This window comes from Delphinapterus leucas, chromosome 1, assembly GCF_059928025.1.
Source record: "Delphinapterus leucas isolate spDelLeu-1000000601 "Yukka" chromosome 1, BTC_Dleu_Yukka2, whole genome shotgun sequence".
NCBI classification, from domain to species: Eukaryota; Metazoa; Chordata; class Mammalia; order Artiodactyla; family Monodontidae; genus Delphinapterus; species Delphinapterus leucas.
This window is the reverse complement of record NC_143129.1, coordinates 55,045,099-55,063,140: the sequence shown is the minus strand read 5'-3', so window position 1 is coordinate 55,063,140 and position 18,042 is coordinate 55,045,099. Positions and strand designations below refer to the sequence as shown.

At 43.5% G+C, this 18,042-nt stretch overlaps 1 protein-coding gene across 1 annotated transcript in view; it reads left to right on the top strand.

Annotated features, from left to right (window-relative positions):
• The window catches only part of CACNA1E (calcium voltage-gated channel subunit alpha1 E), a 645,631-nt gene that overhangs the window by 161,143 nt on the left and 466,446 nt on the right, over positions 1-18,042 (top strand). The gene's annotated exons all lie outside the window — the stretch shown is intronic.

Below are 18,042 nucleotides of genomic sequence, written 5' to 3'. Positions count from 1 at the left end.
AAAGTAGAAAAAATATTTGCAAGTTATTCGTAAACAAAGAGTTAATATCCTTAACTCTTTAATGTATAGAGACTTTCCCTCATCAACTTCCCTTCATCAGTTTGTATAGAAAAAGCAGAATAAATGCTTGACTCTTTTCTTTTATTACCCATTTTCCAAAGAATGAATTGATTTACAAGTGTGATCAATAAAGGTTTATTTTTTTAAGTATCATAATGAATTGTGGATGTAAACTTATTTAATGTGTTTCAATTGATTGTAATTGTTCTTACCGGTAGTTGGATTGTCCCATCTTTGGCTAGTAGGAGCCTCTTCAAGTTGGCTTCTATATCCATTTGACGTGGCTCTTGTAGTCTTTGACATCTTCCGCGATTTCTGGAAATTTTGCTAGATGTTGTCAAATTCTTAACCATAGGGGTTTTATTGTCTTGCCTTCCCACCAGATTTTCAAGAGAATATGATGTCACACGACATTTTTATCAACCCGACTGGTGGGAGATGGTATCTTAGTGTAGTTAAAAACTTTTATTTTTATTTATTTTTTTAAATGAAGTATAGTTGATTTACAATATTATATATGTTTCAGGTATACAACAGTGATTCACAATTTTTAAAGATTATACTCCATTTGTGGTTATTGTAAAATATTGGCTCTATTCCCTGTGCTGTACAATATTGTCCTTGTACCATATTTATTTTCTACATAGTAGTTTGTACCTCTTAATCCCCTACCCCTAAATTGCCCCTCCCCACTCCCCTTTCCCCACTGGTAACCACTAGTTTGTTTTCTATATCCATGAGTCTATTTCTTTTTTGTTATACTCACTAGTTTGTTTTATTTTTTAAGATTCCACCTATAAATGATAACATACAGCATCTGTCTTTCTCTGACTTATTTCACTTAGCATAATACCCTTCAAGTCCATCCATGTTGTTGCAAATGACAAAATTTCATTCTTTTTTTATGGCTGAGTAGTATCTGTGTAGTTTTAATTTGCTTTGCTCTTATTATGAGTGAGGGTAAACATTTTTTCATGTGGTTAGGAGCCATTTGCATTTTTTCCTGTGAACTCTCAGTTCATATCTTTATTACATATTATATTTTTAAAAGTGTTGTTGGCCTCTTCTCTGCTTTTAAAAGGTCTCTAGATATTAAGGGCATTAAGCCTTTGTTTATGAATAAGTTGAAAATAATTTTTCCTACTTAGTCATTTGCCTTTGTTCTTTACTTAGAATAATTTTTTTTGCCATGCAAATGTTTTAAAAAAATTTCTTATGTCATAAAATTTATCAATATGTTTCTTGATTCTGGGTTTTAAGTCACAGTTAGAAAGGTTTTTCCTCCTCCAAGACTGTAGAGGAATTTACAAATATTTTTTTCGAGTACCCACATGACTTAATTTTATATTTAAATCTCAGATCCATTTGGAATTTATTCTGGAATATAGAGTACGAGCAATATATCTGATTTTATCTTTTCCTATGTGGTTATACAGTAATTTTATACCATGTTTTCTCCACTTTGAAATGCTTTCATTATCATATACTTAATGTTCATGTAATAAATAAAATGTTTATATCTGGGTCATTTTTCAGATATGTATTTTCTGTTCATGTAACAATATCAAAATATTTTATTCTAGAGGTTTAGAGTAGGGTTGAATTCTGACATGACTAGCCCCTTTCCACCCACATAGGCATTGCTTTTCATTTTAATATTTTTCCTGGTGATTCTCCCTTGTTTATTCTTCCAAATGAATTTTATAATCAACTTGTCTGACTCAAGGTAAAAAAAATTATCTGATGGTATTTTTATTGAGATTGCATTACACTTAAAATTATCTTATAAAAAACTGACATCTTTAGGATGCTGAGTCATCTCATTTGTTCAAGTCTACTTTGTTTCTTTCTGATTATTTTATAGTTTTCCTCATATAGATTTTGGACATTTCTTTTAGGTTTGTGCCTAGGTATATTATCTTCTTCTGTTACACTGAAATGGGCTTTTTCTCTCCCATTAGACTTCTAACCGGGTTTCTTTCTATATGATAATTTTAGTACCTGGTACTTTACTAAATTTTCTTATTATGTGTAGTAGTTTTCCCATCGTTTCTTTTCAATTTTCAAAATTATATCACATGCATATAGAGTTTTTCCTCTTTCATTCCAATTCTTATTCCTCTAGATGCTTTCTCTAATTGCATCAGTTTCAAGACAGTATTAAATAGAGGAAGAGATAATGCTTGTCTTCTTGTGTGTGTGTGTGTGTGTGTGTGTGTGTGTGTGTGTGAAGGAAGAAGCTAGTTTATTGTCTTAAGGTATACATCCCAGGGCTTTAGCAGGTGTTTCCTCATTTGTAAAATGCTGGATTTGGAATTTTTGTCTCTTGGTTTCTTTCTCTATTGGCTCAACACTGAAATCATCTAATAATCTCTTCTTTCCCCTCCCCTTCCCTCCACTAAAGCTATTCTGAAGTAACATCCTTTTACTCCCAGTTAATTCCCGTAAGGCATTCAGTGAGCTTGTTTTACTTTTCACATATTCTTTCCAGCCTCCCTCTGTTTTATAATGGTTTTAGTGCATGAGAATTGTCAGACTTCGTATCGCCTTACATATTCTTACATACTGTCCTTTGTAACTATAATTTGGTCTAGATTTATCAATAAATATACACTTAATGTTTTTAAAAAATTCATTTTCAAATTGCTTGCTCCTAGTGTATAAAAGTAGAATTTCTGTATATCAATTTTGTATCCTACAACCTTGCTATAATTCATTTATCAGTTCTAGGAGGTATTTTGTAGTTTCCCGAGGACTTTCTCTATAAACAATCACGTCTATTATAGATATTTCCTACTTTTTGATTAATTGCAAGTGAGTTTTCCTTTACCTTAGTGAATATGGTTATACTAGTTGCTTTAAAGTCCTGGTCTGTGAATTCTAACGTTTGGATCATCTCAGGTTGGCATATGTTGACTATCTTTTTCTTTGAGAATGGGTCACATTTTCCTGAGTCTTCTCTTGTTGAATAAATTTGGATTGTACCCTGGACATTGTGAATGTTATATTGTAGAGACTCTGCATTCTGTTATATTCCTCCAAGGAGTGGCAGTGTTTTGTTTTTAGCAGACGATTAACTTGATCTAGACTCAGATGGCCAGTTGTCATGCCTGTGCTGGGTGGTGGCGCAGATCTTCAGTTCCTTAAGCCATACCTATAATCAGCTTTTGTCAGCCAGAGACTTAGGCTGGGCTTATATATAGAATTTGAGATTCTCCTTTGCTTGCTCTCTCCTTTCTAGAGCTCCTGCCTTACTTTCTGGCAGCCCTGGTTGTCCTGGCTCCTTTGCACGGTTCCTGTGGTCAGAAAGATGGGGGGCTTTCCACGAGAATTTAAGCCACCCACACCAGCATTGCTGTAACCGTGGTCTCTCCCAGGGCAGAGCCACAGTAAGCAGGGAGCTCATTCCATACTGGTCACTTGCTCCAAGTTTTACTCCCCTCAAAATAGGCCTGCCTTTGCTCTGTCTTCAGAATTTCCAGGTAGTTTTTTTTTTTTTTTTAACATCTTTATTGGGGTATAATTGCTTTACAATGGTGTGTTAGTTTCTGCTTTACAACAAAGCGAATCAGCTACACATATACACATGTTCCCATATCTCCTCCCCCTTGTGTCTCCCTCCCTCCCACCCTCCCTATCCCACCCCTCCAGGTGGTCACAAAGCACCGAGCTGATATCCCTGTGCTATGCGGCTGCTTCCCACTAGCCATCCAGGTAGATTTTGTTGCACTTTTCTCCAGAGTTTAGAGCTGTTATTCGGTTTGGTTAGTGATTACTCCTCCATACCAGAAGCAGAACTTCTTTTAGTACTTGAAAAGGCCCTGGAAATGTGAAATTCATGGGGGAATCCAGCCTGGGGCAGGCCCAGTGGGGATTATTTTTGGTTGTAAGTGTCTTTCATCAGTGATTTCTCAACTCCATCTATGGCAAAGCTGGCCTTGTCTGGGTTGAGGCTCTGGTTGAGGCTCTCTGTTTAACAAGCGTGTCCCTGAAGGAGTATTTCCTGCCCCTTTTGTTCCTTTGCATGCCACGGAGTTAGATGGAATCAGGACAGGGTCAGGTGTCCCACCTCCCACCTCTGAGCCTGCAGGTGTATAGCCGACATGAGCAACATCTCTTTAAATCTCCCATGTTAGAGGATGTCCCTCAGCCTGACAGTGAGATGACCACCTCATCTTCATCAGAGGAATATTGTGTCCACAAAAGCACAGAGAAGGGGGATCAGGGATGGAGTTCCATTTCTTGAATCCTGAGAAATGCAATCCCTGAGTCCAACACATATCTTCTGCTTTTTGTATAACATTCGTGCTATATTATGGTGTCTTTCAATTCCGACTTTGTTCGTAAAGCCTTTTCTAGGTGTCACTAATGGCATTCTTTTAAAATCTCTTGAGGAATGGAGAGTCTGTGAACTATATTGTCCCCTGTGTTGTCTTCTAATAATTTCATATGTACGTGTCCCTCTTTTCTACCAGTCTGTAATCATTCTGAGGGTCTGAGTCCTATTTCTAACACAATTTATCTACCCAGCAGCGCTAGCACAAGACATGCTGTCAAAGTAGAGTTGAGTTGAACTTGAAACCAGGGATGAATTTTGACAGCTCAGAGCTCTGGGTTTGCAGCAGAAAATAATGTCTGTAAATTTCACAGTAGGTAGTCTTAAAATCATGCTGAGGGCACACCAGAAAGGCCAGGGCAGTTTTACCAGTTCAAGGCTCCCAAGTATGCAGTGTCTGCAGTGCTGGATATTAGGAGTGAAGCTTTAAAAGAAAAAAGTAAATAATGGACCTGAGTATCTGAAGATTTCAACTTAGGTTGAAGGGCTTAAAGCCAAGATGAGAATTATTGAGAAAGTAAACATGGCTATTTCAACAGCTTAGGGATTTAACCAAGTTAAATCCTGGGGCATGATCCTGACACTTTAATTGAAATTAAAATTTAACATCAATAAAGTAAGCATACAATATTGACCCTAAATGTCAACTTGGCTTTTTTTTTTTTTTACCCCAAAGGCTCTGTGACCCAAGGATTTTTCGAGTTGGGTACCTCTAACTCAGCAACTATAGTTACATTATTGTTATTTTAGTCACAGGTGTTTTTTGGACATTCTGTGTCCAAAATTTGCTTCCTGACCCAACAGGATATATTCTTTACATTGTTTTGCCAGGAGTGCTACTGGCTGTGTTTTACTCCATGTACTTTTTCTTCTGACCATCTTGTGAATAAAGCTCACTGATTTCTCCCTCCTCTGAAATCCCAACACTTATTGTCCATACAGCCCACACACTCAAGTCATTCTGTCTTTGATGCTCACTTAGTTCAACTCACTCTCATTACTCATGAGAAAATCAAGGTCCAGGGTGCCATAGTTAGTTTCCCAATGTCATGTAGTAATTTGATTGACAAAACCGTGATGAGAATCTGAGTCTTCACTGAAAGTTCAGTATACTTCTACCTACATGGCACTGCTCACACTTATTATTATAAACATATAATAATAACAATAACAACAACAATAATAATATGATACTTCTGTATAATGCTTTATGCTTTATTTCTGTTCTTTTTAAGGCTGAATAATATTCCATTGTATGTACATACCACATTTTCTTTATCCATTCATACCTTGGAGGATTTTAAGCAAGGGTGTGACCTGGGCTGTGATTTAGAACAATCACTCTGGGGGTGCAGTGTGGTTCTAGAATGGAGTGGAGGGCACAAAGTGGCAGCAGGGAGACCGGGGTACAGTTGCCCAGGCAAGATGACAGTGGCCTGGCCTCAGGTGTGGCAGAGGGCTTGGATTCCAGACGTTCTAGAGGGGATTTGAAAAAGGTGATATTTGTCCTAACTTTAGAAATCCAGATGTGGCTCAGGTCTTTATGCTTAGAGCTTATGCTTTATTTCTTCAATTATTATTTTTTTACTTTTTTTTTTTTGCGGTGCGCGGGCCTCTCACTGTTGTGGCCTCTCCCGCTGCGAAGCACAGGCTCAGCGGCCATGGCTCATGGGCCCAGCCGCTCCACGGCATGTGGACTCTTCCTGGACCGGGGCATGAACCCGTGTCCCCTGCATCGGCAGGCGGACTCTCAACCACCGCACCACCAGGGAAGCCCTATTTTTTTACTTTTACCAAGATAATACTGATTTGATTAGAGGACTAGCCCCTAAGGTGGGCTATACTATGCTAATATGTGGTTCCTAGAATCGAGCTCTGTTTTGGGATGGGAATACTTACAAGGATTTTCCATAGCCTGGATTAAAATGTACCAACACTGTCCTCCTTCCTTTGTAATGATTCTGTGCTCACCAAGCAGCAGCCTCTGATGGCTAATTTGGTCCTGCAGATACGCTGACAGCAAGAAGGAGGTATGCTGGCTACAGAATTTAAGTCCATTACTCCAGGACCCAGAAAGGACAGCCTCCTGCGTGTAAATTAATAAACCGGCATTCCAGTTTTCCAGCCTCTAGACATATTGGTTTATGTGACTTTCCCCCTGGTGCTGGTTAATTTCAAGGAAACTAACAGCTGAGTTTCTGAAACTGCCCAGCTGAGGTCAGGTTCTAAACAGCGGATGACTCTCATGACTGCCTTGTGGGGCACATCTTAGGTAGCAGCCCTCCTCCCTCTTGGCCATTTATGAAGATTTCTTGAACTGCAACAGCTCCAACTAATCACAACCTTCCAAAGAGTTACTTAATCAGTGTTTGCTGTTTGGCACATTTTATGCCAAGCTAAAATTCTTTCACAGGCTGGGTTTGGTACTAACAAGGCTTGATGATAAGGTCAGGTAGACAACAGACTAAGAAGGCCCCCAGGCAGTCCTAGAGAGCTGAGAGACAGAAGGGGTGCCTAGCTCTTAATTCAGGTTTGAGTGAATTTTAAAAAAATCCTGGAGCCAATGAGATTTTGTTTCTTTTTGGCTGCCACACATAGCTTGCGAGATCTTAGTTCCCCGACCAGGAATCAAACCTGACCCACAGCAGTGAAAGCACCGAGCCCTAACCACTGGACTGCCAAGGAATTCCCGCCAATGAGATTTTTATGCCAATTTATTTATTCTGCAGAAATTTCACTCTCACCTAGATTCAGGCTAAATAGTAAATGGGCCTGTCCCTGTACTGTCAACTGTTGCCATGATAACAGTCATAAGCCAACCCCAAACTTAGAGGCTTAAAACAATCATTTCTTCTCAAGGAGCAGTAGGTCAACTGAGGTAGCTTTGCTTCCAGTTGCAGTGGCCGGGCTGGTTCTGTGTCACGTGCCCCTCCTGTTTCTCCTGGGACCGCCGGGCCAAGCAGGGCATGTTCTCTTCATGCTGGTGGCAGAGGGACAGCCCTAATGTGCCATGTCTGCGGCATCCCAGGGGCCAGAGCAGGTCACATGGCTGAGCCAACGTCAAAGGCCTGGAAGAGTTCCCTGCCTTCTTGTGGGAGGGGCCATCAAGCTACACAGCAGAGGGCATAGGTGCAGGAGGGTGAAGGACTGAGGACATTAAGGCAATGCACCCCAGGCCCAATTTGGAATTGGAAACATGGTGTTATTTATGTCCCTGGGAAGGTTCTGCAGATGAGGACTTTTTAAAAGAGAATGTGTTAACAGTTCGGTGGTTCTCAAAAAGTTAAACATAGAATTCCCATATGATTCAGTAATTTCACTCCTAGGTAGACGTCCAAAAGAACTGAAAGTAAACAGAAATAGACGCACAGATATAGAAAACAAATTTATGGATACCAAAGGGGAAAGGGTGGGAGGGATAAATTAGGAGTGTGGGATTAACATATACACGCTACTATATATAAAATAGGCAACCAGCAAGGACCTACTGTATAGCACAGGGAACTATACTCAGTATTTTGTAATATTGAGTAATCTATAAGGGAAAAGAATATGAAAAAATATATATGTGAATATATATATTATATATAAAACTGAATCACTTTGCTGTACACCTGAAACTAACACAACATTGTAAATTAACTATATTTCAATTAAAAAAAAGAATTGAAAGCAGGGACTCGATACTTTGTAGACCAATGTTCACAGAAGCATTTTTCATAACAAGACAAAGGTGGGAACAACACAAATGTGCATCAAGAGATAAATGGATAGACAAAATGTGCTATATACATACAATGGAATGTTAGTCAATCTTCAGAAAGGATAGTCTGACACCAGCTACAAATGCATGAAGCTTGAGGACATTGTGCTAAGTTAAATAAACAGTCACAAAGGACAAATATTGTAGGACGCCACTTATATGAAGCATGTAGAGTAGTTAAATTCATAGATACAGAATGACCTCTATAACCTAGGAAGTTACTAGGAACCAGGTTACTAGGTTACTAGGAACCAGGGGTAGTGGGGAAGCAGAGTTATTGTTTAATGGGTACAGAGTTTCAGTTGGGGGAAGATAAAAAGTTCTGGAGATGGATAGTAGTGATGGCTTCCCAACAACATGAATGTACTCAAAGCCACTGAACTGTAGACTTAAAAATGATGAAAAGGATTAAGTTTTAGGTTATGTATGTTTTATCACAATAAAAGAAGACAGAGAGAGGATGTGGTTGCTAGGCTTGGTCATCAGATCTTTAGAAAGACCTGGGGGCGTCAGAGTTGCTGAGCTGATGAGGTCTCTCTGGCATGAAGTCCTCTGTATCTCAGTGATGGGGAGAGAAGGAAGCAGAAATCTGGAATATTTGCATTTAATGTCCTAACGGAATTTTATTTGCAGAATTAAATTCATTTGATCAGTTTAGAAGCTGGCTTACTTTGTGTAAATTGACTCAATATTACATACAACAAGCCATGGGGACTAGAAAGATTCAGGACCAGGGGAAGTATAGATTAGGATAATTTGGGGGCTGGTGAGAGTATGGGTCTCTTTCCTCACTTTTTATTAAATGAACACAACAGAGCCAGCTGATGCAAGGGGGAAGGTGCTGGACACAGCAAAGCCAGTAAAGTGACACTGAGGCCCAAACAGGTGCTTTATAAGACTTGAAGAGACAGGGAGAAGCGAGGTAAAGATGTGATGGAAAGAAGTCCACGGGTTATTCCTTTTTTTTTCTGGGAAGAAAAAGCTAATGGGTGCTTCAGGAACTCGCAGTTTCTAGTGGACGAGAAGCTAGAGTCACCTGTCTCAATATTTGCCCTTCCCTTTTCTTCCTTCCCCAAAAAGCTCTTTGAAAATATGCCAATACCATTGATATCTCAGCCTGGTGAGAGAAGCAAGGTGGTGTTTGTCTTGTACACGAACAACTGAGGAGAGCTCCCGTTGCTCAGAGGTTTCATGCCTTTATTGTTATTTCTTCCTCTCTCTCCTGTTCTCAACCTCCATGGATGTGGAAAGCCACAGATTCAAAATTGTCATCTTTGCATGTAACTACATTTTAAGAGTGTCCACCTAGTGGCACACACTGCAGAAGCAGTGGGTTGTCTATTTAGACGGGCTCTAGGGAAGTGCATACTCTGGGCATGAGAAGAGAACATTTTAAACTCTTCCTCTGGTAACACATTTGCTCTTTGCTCAAGGATGCTGGGCCTGGATAACTTGGGTACCACTGGTCTCTATGAATGGACGAACTGCCATTTTTGGCATTCCCTGGAGATGTGGAACTGAATGTTGCTTCTTTGGCCTTGGACTTCTCCGTGGGCAAATATGGCTCATGAAAGTCTACGTATTACCGGAGTCTCAAGAACTGTAGTTCTGGGTTTCCTGCCAGGGTTTCTGAGGGCAACAGAGGCTGAAGAGATTGCAGGGCAGAATCAGGAGCAACCAAATCAAAGGCCCCAAAGTGGACAACTGACTGGGCAGCCTGGGGTCTAGGTGATGGAAAGCGAGGGGGCCTTTGGTGAGTCATCATCAGGGTGTCCATGAGGCTCAGGCAGAGGCCGCTGGGAGTACCACCTACTGTTTCCAGGATCCTGTAGCTGCCATCTGTTCCCAATCAATGAAAATGAATTCCTGCTTGTGTTATTCTGGTGTCATTAGGTTAAATCCCTGGTCCTGCCTCCTCTGATTCTAAACATCCCACAGGGACAGAGTGGAGAACAAATCAGATCAGTTGTCCTTGGAGTGAAGAGACCTGAGGGGCTTCCTTCAAAGAAAGATCTGTCAGGGATGATGTGGTCACAAGGATGGAAGGTGAGAACCTGAGAAACCTCCAGGGGGCTATGGGGGAGGAATGAGAGCATCTGTGGGAAACAGTTCACAGACTGTGAAGGTTTTGAAAAATGATGGATACTCCTGGCTTACTGATCTTTTCTAAAGTAATCAATATGTGTGGGATTGAAGGATTCAAATTTGTAGCTTTCTCTGAAAGGGAGCAAGGTGGTTCTCAGACAGTTGCATAATTTCAGAGCCAGGTGGGTGCATGGGAAGTTATCTTACCCATTTCTTTATCGGCAGGCAGGACCAACCCAGACCCCTGACTCAATTCCAGCTGAAAAAAAAAAAAACTTCAATGAAAAAAAAAATTGCTTGGCTTGTAATAATATTTACTGATCATTTTCTATGTTCCAGGCACTGTTCTAAGTACTTGACAGGCATTATCTCCTTCAAGCCTCACAACTGCCCTATAAGAAAGCTACTGTTATTATCCAAATTATGCAGGCAAGGAAACTGAGGCACAGAGAGCTTAAACAACTGGCCCAAGCTCACGTGTTATTTAGCTGGTGGCTGAGCAGGTAGTGAACCCCAGGTGGTCTGACGCCAGAGCCCACCCTCTGGGCCACTGCATGGGACTCACTCCTCACTGTTTCATTTCAGGGCACCTCTTCAGTTTGGCCTCAGGCTGTGTTAGTCTGCTCAGGCTGTCGTAACCAAGTACCATAGACTGGGTGGCTTAAACAACAGAAATGTATTTTCTCACAGTTCTGGGGGCTGGAACTCTGAGATCAAGGTGTTGGCAGGGTTGGTTCCTTTCTCCTGAGGCCCCTCTCCTTGGATCGTAGATGGCTGTCTTCTCCCCCTGTCTTCACATGGTCTTCCCTCTGTGTCTGTGTCCTACTCTCTTTTTATAAGGACACACTGGTCATATTGGATTAGAGCCCACCCCAATGACCTCATTTAACCTGAATCGCCTCTCTAAAGACCCTATCTCCAAATACTGTCACATTCTGAGGTATTGGAGGTTATGACTTCAATATGTGAATTTTGGGAAGGGATACAATTCAGCCCATAACACAGGGTGATGGAGAATGTGGGTCCTGTTGAAGTCCATAATGATTAGATTGCCTCTTGTTCTTCTCTTCTGTATGAGGAAATACTCCCACCTCTGCTGTTTGCCTCCCAGGTCTTCTTTTCCAACTGGTTGACTATCTACATGGTTCTTTTGCCCATAGATGTGTCCAATTTCATGTTGTGCTTTGTAAATTGTTGGATCCAAATTGAAAGCATACTATGTTCATTTACATCTAATTTTTCTCTTTCCTTTTACTGGTTCATAGAAATATTGCCCATTCTGGGTTGGAGGAGAAAATTTAGTGTAGAGATTGAGGAGATAAAAGAGTAGAAAACAGGATGAACCTTTAAAAAATAATTCTGATTTCTATCTTAATCTACCATTCAGCTGCCCCCTTAGCACTTGAGCTGGTCCTTTTTGTCCTGTACCACATGTTGAATTAACAGGCCAAAGGGTTACTCCTATATGTGGAAAACAATTTGGAACTTCTAGAAACCCAGAATCATAGAAACATAAGATGCTGAGGCTGAGGGAAGCTAAGAGTCTTGCTTGAGGCCTCCATGCTTCTATTTACTACTCAGTGCAAAGAGTTTCCCTGGTCCCATCCCCTACCTGAGCCCCCAACCATATGGCTCTATTGATTCAATGAAATTATTTCATTTCTTTGCTCCTTTAGGTCAGCAAAGTCTGAGGAAGAGTCTGGCAATTACTTTCTAATAGACTCCCAGTTCTGTTTGTTTTTTTAGACTCATCAGAGGAAATGAGACATCGGCATGTAATGTGTGTTGAAGTATTTTATTTGACAAGCCAATTTGGGCAGTTTCTCATATATATAGATGGGGTTATCTCTGATGCTAACATTATCTTGAGCAATTACTTTGCTCTAAATTGATGTAAGATAACCATTTAGGGAGGCCTCCTGGGAAAGGCTGTGGAAAGGGGAGGAAACATGGGTGTTGGAGCCCTGTCCCCACCCCTGTGGTTTATGCTGGCCCGGGTCTTTAGATTTTATTCTCTTAGAGCTTTCTATGAACTAGTAGATATGATTTTTCTCACTCATTCTGGGGTGGTTGTCCTTTCTGCATAGGGGAGGAAGGGTGGGTCTATAGGACCATGGCTGCCCCCAGACCCTAGTTAGTCTGAGACTCTTCCAGGGTAATCCACATACCGAAGTCAGAGTTTTCAATACCCTGCTTCCAAGGTAAAGTCAGAGCCCTCAGAAGATTCCACTCTTGCAGTGTACTCAACTTGAAACTGTAACTAAACACTGATGGTGATAAAACGCAGACAGAGCAAGCCAGTTAGCAAGTGAACATGCAGGAGTGAGCAAGCTGCATCTGTTGAATGGTGAACCCCAAGAGTTCAATTACCCCAGTTCCCTCCACAGAAGGTAACCATGGAAACCTCGTAATCCAAAGCATCATCAGTCTCTGAACAAAACACACACACACACACACACACACACACACACACGCACGCACGCACGCCCCGGGAGGGCAATGTGTGTGTATGAGTATGTGTGCATGTTTCAGTTATTGTGTATGTGGGGTGTGTTTGTGTGATGCCTTGACAGTTTGTGTGTGTATCAGATGGAACTAGCATGGGCGTTCACTACCACATGCTTTCTGGTTCTGCTCTCGGAGTGATGTAAGAGCGTAGGTTTGTCCTAATGTTTGGGTGCTGTACTCGGAGCTGGTTAGAGCATGTGGGAGAGGACGTGCATTTTCAGTTTAGTGGAGGGTGATGTGGTGGCATGGTTTGGGCATACAAGACGGTTGTTAACTTATTTTTTCCTATATCAGGTTTCTATTGCACAAAGGTGTACAGGGGTTGGATTTTTCACCAGCTGGGAGGTATGATTCCCCGGGTTCGGGAAAAGTCAGTGTGGATCCGTACTGAGCTTTTCAAATGATCTAGTGTGGATGCATATCAGGTCTAGGGGGTCTCATTTTTACAAAGAAGTGTCTTTTTTTTTTCAGAGTATGTGCTGGTCTTTTCTTTCTTTCACTCCTAGCTTTCTGCTTTAAAGCTTTCCCTTTTTCTGAAGCCTGGGCTAGCCTGCCGGTGGCATGAGGGCTGTTGAGAATGGGGCACTTGGGGGGCGGTGGGGACAACTCATGGAAGTCTGCTGATGAGATGTGTCATTCAGTATGTGCATGATGTCAAGAAGATTGGGTGTCACTTGGCAGATCTTTGACAGTACAGCAGCTCCATCTGGATTAAGGATTATTTGGGGAAAAAGCTTTATGAAGGCTGAGGCTTCAGATCAGCAGGTCTAGATTTCTGGGTTAGAGTCTGGCCCTGTACTTGAGTCTCAACTTAATGGGAGCTCCGTGCATACAAGTACAGGGGCTTGCGTGTCTGTGTGTTTCTCACCTCTGTCCCTCCCCCTCTATGTAATGTATGAATAAAAGAGAACTTATTAGGGAGCACCGGGAAGAAACCGTTGTCTTCCATTCATATTTATAGCTAAAGTTTCTTAAATGGGTAGATCTTGTTTGTCCATCAGAAGATGACTATCGGGCTTCCCTGGTGGCGCAGTGGTTGGGAGTCCGCCTGCCGATGCAGGGGACGCGGGTTCGTGCCCCGGTCCGGGAGGATCCCACATGCCACGGAGTGGCTGGGCCCGTGAGAGGCCCGCGTACCGCAAAAAAAAAAAAAAAAAAGAGAGAGAGAAAAGAAAATATTCTTTTGATAGTCATCTTCTTTTTTGTACGCGGGCCTCTCACCGCTGTGGCCTCTCCTGTTGCGGAGCACAGGCTCCGGACGCACAGGCTCAGCGGCCATGGCTCACGGGCCCTGCCACTCCGTGGCATGTGGGATCCTCCCGGACCGGGGCACAAACCTGCGTCCCCTGCATCGGCAGGCGGACTCCCAACCACTGCGCCACCAGGGAAGCCCTCTTTTCTCTTTTTAAAGTAGGCACTTCCTGGATAACAGGAACCCACCCTGGTGTCTCCCCTCAGGGGCCTGAAACACTGCGCATATCCTCCCTGCCTCCTCTGTTGCTGGCCCATGTGTCTCCAGCAGCATCATCCCAGCCTCTGTCTGCTTTCCTCATGGCCCTGCTCCCGGAAGAAAGCAGTTAGGCTGAAAGGCTGCAAGATATCTGGTGTCAGGTGGTTGCCTGAAGCTCTGACACCTTGAAGGGAGCTCCCATTTCTGCACAGGTACAGTTACCTTTTGAGTTCACCCAAATGGTGCCTGAGCAACCTCAGAGATGGGCAGAAGGGAATCTCCCACTTGGAGGTGTTCACTTTCCCCATTCCCTCTGGAGTCTATTCTCAATCCCTCCAGGACCTATTTCCATTCTGGATCGTCCCACCAAAATGTCTGAAAGGGACCCTTGCTCTTGGCTGCCCATCTCATCAGAACAGTCTGGGGAGGAGGTCTCCTTCACCCCGTGCTTGTAGTATGGGGTAGGCTGGGACTCAAATGGGCTCCCACTGCGGCTTCCTCATGTCATTTCTGGGGTGTGCCTTGAGTCTTTAATGAGCAGTGATTCAGAAACCCTTGGTTTGAGGTGATTTACCCTTTCATTCAACCACTACTTCTTATGTGCCCCCCAAATGGCAGCCACTGGGGGTACAGCAATGAAGGAGGCGTTATTTTTGCCCCTGGTGAGCTCACACGGCAGCTGAGGTACCAACAATGTGGTGAGAAAAGGTACAATGGGGTCAATCCAGGGCACTATGGGGGCTGATAAGGGGGGTGTGGAGGCTTCTTAGAGGAGCTGATGTCTGATCTGCAACCTGAAAGATGAGGGGGAATTAGCTGGGTAAAGGGAGGTGATGGGATACTTTCCAGCAAGTGGGAATGGAATGTTATTTAAAAAAAAAACTGCCTCACAGGTGAAACCTGATGGCAAACGGTATTCATGAGGGGGTGGGGAGAGAGAGAGAGAGAGAGAGAGAGAATAAGCAGAGGAGAAAAAGATGGAGAAACATAGGAAAAAAAGTGGCAGAGAGATAGAGACAGAGACAGCTGGACAGAGATGAAAGGCTGGAAGGTGGAGAGATGAAAGGAATAGAGAGAGGACCAGAGAATCGTGGATTGTCAGAGCTGGAAGAAGCCATAGAGAACATCTAAAATCCCCTCATTTTATAGATAAGGAAACGGAGACACAGAAAGGCATTGCCAGAGTCACAAATGTGTTCAGTTAAAATGCTGAGTAAGAAACCTAGATCTCATGGTTTCCAGTAGGTTTGAGAGAGAAAGAGCTAGAGATGGACAAGATGGGGAGAGAGAGGAGTCAGAAAAAAGGGACGAGAGCTAGGGAGAGGCGCAGACAGCTAGATTCCTGGGCAGCACACTGTCGGGATTGCTGCGTGGAGTGAAAGCAAGGGAAGTTTAGATGAAATCTGAGCTGGGTTTCTTTCTTTTCCTTTCCCCTTTACCTTTTCCTCATTTTTCTCCGTTTCTTTTCCCCGTCTAACCACATTCCTTCCTACAACTACATGTCAGGGAACTGGTTGCCATGGCTACCAAATGGCATTCAAGCAGGCTGAATTATTAAACCAGGGTCTTTGAAGCCAGGGCCCCAGTACGAAGTCCCTCTAGGGGGCGCAGGACGCAGTATGGAGCATAGGTCTGTGCCGGGGCAGGCCTAGGTGCTCCCTTGATGGTCCGGCTCAAGAGAGGACAGTGGTGCCTTGAGCACTGAGCCCTTCCTGCCCCGCCTCACTGAGTAGAGTAGAGGCCTGGGAGTGGGGAGGAGGTGCATCTGCTGGGGTGAAGAGTTGGAGAGACACAGGCCCTGTGTGCTGAACTGAATCCCTGCATCCCAGCCTACTGCCCCCACCTCCTCCAGCAAAAGGCACTGGACAACAGCCACAACTCATTCAAATGAAAGAAGAACCAAAACCAATGTTTTGTTATGTCTGAAAGGGCACCATATTGTTCGAATTAGTTGCTACATGTAGCCAGAGAGGCAAGAAATAAAATGGCAGGTGTGTCAGTGGGGTTGTACTGGGGCATCTGGGATTGTGATGCCTCTTCGGATAGGTAAAGGGAATCTGTCGTGGGGTCATGCGGTTGGTAGGCATGGCCCACTCCCAGCAATAAGAATGGTCTGTCAAGGAGAGTCTTGTTTGTGGGTACAATTGTTGTTTGTTTTGATGGTTGAGGGGAGTGAGTGTGGCTGCTCTTCTCTTAAGGAGATTCCAAGCCAGGAAAACCATCAGCCTTCTGGTATCCCAGCTCTTTAAACTTTTTCATTATAAAAAGAAACCCAAACATTGTAGTGTGACTGTTCCTGCTTATGGGCTGATGGAAGAAGGGCTTCAGCGGCTGGTAACTGCCTTGTGTCTGTGTGTACATATGTTGGGGTGCGGTGGGGGCATGAAGAGTCCACTTTGGGGTTAATGGAGTCATTCTCCTTCCCTCTAATAGATTCAATAGATTCTGAGGTTAGTTTTCTAAAGTGGGAAAATCTCTCCCTGTGTCCTTCCCACTCTGTGTTTCTTCTCCCTTGAGGGCAGGGCTGTTAATTCCCCAGGACCTAGGATTCTGACCCCCCTTTGTGCAGGGCCCACGATCTCCTCTACGAGTGTGGCTCCCACTGATGCTTGAACTGAAAAAAAAAAATCTTCATGAGGGAAACCAGATCTGTAAGACTTCCCAAAAATCTGTCAGCCTCTAAAAAACTGACGTAAAGCCCTGATTTTTTTCCCCCTAATGCCCAGCTGGAGCAGTTTTCAATATCAACGCTAAAGGCCTGGTTTTCCAAAGTCTATTTCATAGAGACCAGACTCACTTCTTTTCAGGGTTGATAATTTTTAGGACTTACTTGATGCTGGGGCTGAGGTTCTGGAATCTCCCAACCAGGCCTCTTGGGGGTGTGGTGAAGTAGGCAGTAGCTAAGAAGGCTGCACTGCCCTTGGTCTTCACTTCCTTTCCCCATCCCAAGCTAAGAGGAAGGGGAGAGGAGCCTTTGGCCTTGTGATCATTTAGTTCCTGTCAATGCATGTTTTCTGAGATGTGCCAGGCCCTGGGTAGGTGGGTGTAGAGCATACAAAGTTGACTAAATAAAATCCCTGCTCTTAGCCATAGCTCACAGCTAAGTAGGAAAGGCTGAATGTCTTCATTCAACTCTGGCAACCCCCAAAGGAAGTCTTCAGAAAACCTGCCCCATCTTTCTGTGCCAAGACCAGGCCTAAGGGACCAGAGCTACAGGGGAGAAAATGCTCTCCTTTCTTTCTCTTTCTCCTCCTTCTCTTCTTCCTTTCTGTTTCTCTTCTTGGCCCTTTCAGTCCTACTGCCTCTCCTTTCTCTCTCTGGGGCCCTGTGCCCTCTGATTGTGAGTTTTTGGTGGAAGGTGGGCAGCTGAGTATAGCCACCTGGAAAAGCCCCTCTGGGGACCTACATGGATTGAAGAGGTAGGCTGGTGGGACCTGAGGTCTTCACCAGCAAGGGTTCTGGGAGGCCTTTCTGCTACTATCCAGGAAAAGATAGGCAAAGAGCCAGAGAAATGGGGGGAGAGGGAGCCCTCTGAGGGATTCAAGTCTAGAAAGCCTTGGAGATATGCCAGCCTGACTGTTTTTAGGGTTGTTAATTTTTTGTGCCCCTGAACTACCCCTGGGGAACAGAGTCTCGCTTCTGGCCCCTGGCCACCCTCGGAGAGCCTTTACGTCCCCCCAGAGGCATCAGAGATGCTCCCCACTCGGGCTGGGGTCCCCTTTCCTTGGGCAGCATCTGGCTCAGGTACCGGTCCTCCCACACTTCCCTCTCTCCCTCAACTTGATCCGTAAAGCCTCCATTCGCTTCTGTTTCCCGTCAGGGGGAATCACGCTCTTCCAT